Consider the following 3,386-nt stretch of genomic DNA (forward strand, 5'->3'; position numbering starts at 1 on the left):
ATTGTAACAAAGCAGTTAATAACAAAATCAAAATATAACAAATTGAATTCTATTATCCTTATTACTTTAACTTTTTATTATTAATTGAGCCAACATTTAAATGTTTGCACTCATTCTCTATCACTTTTAACTGTTTTTTTTCTTTTTTTTAACTAAACCGACATTTAAAAATGTTCACATACTTACATTACACCTATTGTGTTGTAAAACGTTTACATACTTACATTACACCTATTGTGTTGTAAAAAGCCTCTAACACAAAAATCTTTTTGATTTAAAAAATTATCCCTTTAAAAAAATACACAAACTCATAATTTACAATTTTTTTTAAATAATTTTTTTTTTTAACTTAATAAAAAATCATGTCCTTTCTTAAAAAAACATTTCAAAATAAATTCTGTCCTTTCTTAAAAAAAGGTTTCACTTCTGAAATGATTTATAAACTTCTTGTCCGACCTTTCACAACATGAAGGGATTTAGTAACTCGTTTTAAAATCTCTCTTTTTAAGAAAAACTCCGACAAAAACTATTCAAAACAAATTCTGTCCTTTCTTAAAAAAGGGTTTCACTTGTGAAATGATTTACAAACTTCTCGTCCTTTCTTAAGAAAACCTTTCACAACTTGAAGAATTTAGTAACTCGTTTTAAAATCCTTTTTTTTTTTTTGAAAAATTCCGATTTGTCGTTTTTTGAAGAAGGAAATTCATGGCAGACTTTTGTACCTTTTTTATATTGACTCCCAGTAGGTTTTTTGACTTCGTGTGATCGGACAAAAGTTCCTTTGTATTGGATCACCATTTAACGTGGACCCTTTATAAAATCGCTTGTTCTTTCACTATGCTACGATCAGCGGAATTAAGCAGAGAGAGCATGCGCATTGGTCAAAAGTTTTTTGAAAATAGACGGGCTTCTCTAGTGCCTCCACGAGCAGCTCCTCCAGCTTCGTTCACAACTTCAAACAAAACGCTGCTGTCTCTCGAGTCAGGTGATTAATTGGGACTGATACCATGATAAAGAATGAAGACAAATGATGGAGGCCTTAGTGTATATCACCACTACAGTCTATAACATCCAAAATTCAAAAATTCTATTCGTCGTCCAAGCTACAGGCTTATCAATTACAGGCTATTATCTCCAGCATTTGATTGCACGTGACCAAGTTGAGCATCTCGACTGGCTTAGAGACCATAGATAATATTCGATTTTAAAATGGACTGCTGGCACAGGATACCCAATCCTGCAATCTTTGATATGCCTTTTATTATTGCAGCAGGAAGCATTTTATGTCCAAAGAATCTCATTACTAACTGCAAGATATTACACATGTACAATCTGACTAAGAAGAAAATGATGCAACTACCACCCACTTCCAGAGTTCAACTGATACACCAAGCAAACATCTGTCTAGACTCTAAACAAGGATGCCTAGTCCTATAAAATTGTACTAAAAGGAGAATAAAACAGCATTATGTAGGTATTTACGATTCCATTTTTGGTTATTGTAGAATGGCAGGAAATCCATGGCGTAATGGTTTGCTCTACTGTATTACAGAGATGCAATATGTATTTGTTAGATTGTATCCGAAAAATGGTGTTTGGACTGAACTTATGCAACCATGCCATGCTCTAATTCAACTCTATCTCTTGCTGAGAGAAATGACCGCTTAATCGTGATTGGAAGAACGGTTAACAACCTTAATAAATCTATTGAAAATATAGATATCTGAGAATATACATGGACAGCGGTATCATTGCATGGACCGAGCTTCAACAGATGTCTTCGAGTATGTGCTCATACTTCATGGCTCCTCTTAAATCTTATTCTCCATTAATATGTTCTACAATAGGGGATTGGTTGTGCATTTCTACCCATCGAAGCCCACCTACAATTGCTTTCAATTTATATAACTCCTTTTGGAAAACTCTTCGACTGATCCTATTTTTCTAGGAAACACGAACTTTCTCTTGTTAGGGTAATAAGCCTGCAATAGAGGATTGACGTATATAGACTTAGGAGTGTAGAATCATGGAAGGAGGTCCAATGTTTCTTCAAATTGATGTCTTCCCTCGTCATTTTGTTGAATTCAAACAAGTACTTTCATTCAACTTTTCTGAATTTTCTATCCTATGATAATTACTGTGATTTATTGGATGGTACTTTTATTCGTTCTCCATTACCATTCATACAATTATGTGGGTCACAGAATGCATCGAAAATAGGGTGACCCATAAATTTATCCCTATGAAATTAGGCTGATGCAAAGCATATTTCCTCATGTTTAGCTGAAAATATATTGTGAAATGTTGGGAAGGAACTCATCCAGCATCACATCATGGCATTATTGTTCCATTAGAAGCGACCAAAAGCAGAAAAGTCTCTCTAATAATGCATACAATGACATCGGTCAGAGATCCGCAGACAATATTTGTCTTTGGGTTCAGAATCCAATCCGGAGGTGGAAAATCGTCAGGGTTTGGCTTGATTCGGGACAGCGTGGAGCACGCCAAGAAATATGAACTCAGGTACAGGCTAATCAGAGGTGGACGTCTCCAACGCCAGCGTGTTGTTCATCAGGCATATGCTCATGCAAACACTGTCCCTCTACTCATGCCTTCTCCATGCAAAGATGGGGGACTGCATGCTGCAGATCTGCTCCATCACACAACTGCATGGCCCAAACTCTGCAGATCTGGGCCGGATCTATCTGATCTGAGCAAGATTCAAGATAACCCAGAACCCAGGCTTCAGATCGGTGGAAATACGCATCGATTTAGCAGAGGGTACGCAGACCGCGAAATGCAAACGGAAGAACGACCTAATAAGAGGTTAGATCTGGAAGATCGCTTACAGCCAGATCACAAGGCGATCAACAACGACACTGGCTTAGGCAGATCAGGAACTCAGCCAAAAGGCAGACATCAGGTAACAACACCTCGATTTCAGATTTTTATTAAAACCCTTGAGAGGAAATCCTTTTTAGTATGGGTACATGCAGGAAGTACTGTTTTGCAGCTAAAACAGCAAATATGGGCTTTGACCGGATATCCTGGTGATGAGCCCCAAAAATGTACAATTATTTGGGCTCATTCAACCTCCTAATTTGGCTTAGTCCACCATTCTCATTGGTTTATTGCATGTTTTTGATTATTTTTATGTTAATAGAGTGAATTTGGTTAGTCATTATGCCAACAAGTCTAATGGGTGCTTTGTGTAGCCTTTTTGGTCAACTTGGAGACAAAATTGAAGGTCTTAATGAGCACTTGGCAGCCAAATTCATGGGAGAACAAGCTAGAGGATTTGTAGGAAGGTGTCCCCCTCATTTATGGACCCTTACCTCGAATTCTCCACCATCAGCTCGGAGTTCAAAGGCCACCAAATCAATGAG

General features: G+C 37.1%; 1 pseudogene; it reads left to right on the forward strand.

Moving 5' to 3' along the window:
- Positions 1–1,017: 1,017 nt before the first annotated feature.
- Positions 1,018–1,977, forward strand: LOC149142603 (uncharacterized; annotated as a pseudogene).
- Positions 1,978–3,386: the final 1,409 nt, after the last annotated feature.

Source organism: Pinus tabuliformis, chromosome X (genome assembly GCF_031772625.1).
Source record: "Pinus tabuliformis cultivar Carrire ecotype Pingquan chromosome X, CPIR1, whole genome shotgun sequence".
NCBI classification, from domain to species: Eukaryota; Viridiplantae; Streptophyta; class Pinopsida; order Pinales; family Pinaceae; genus Pinus; species Pinus tabuliformis.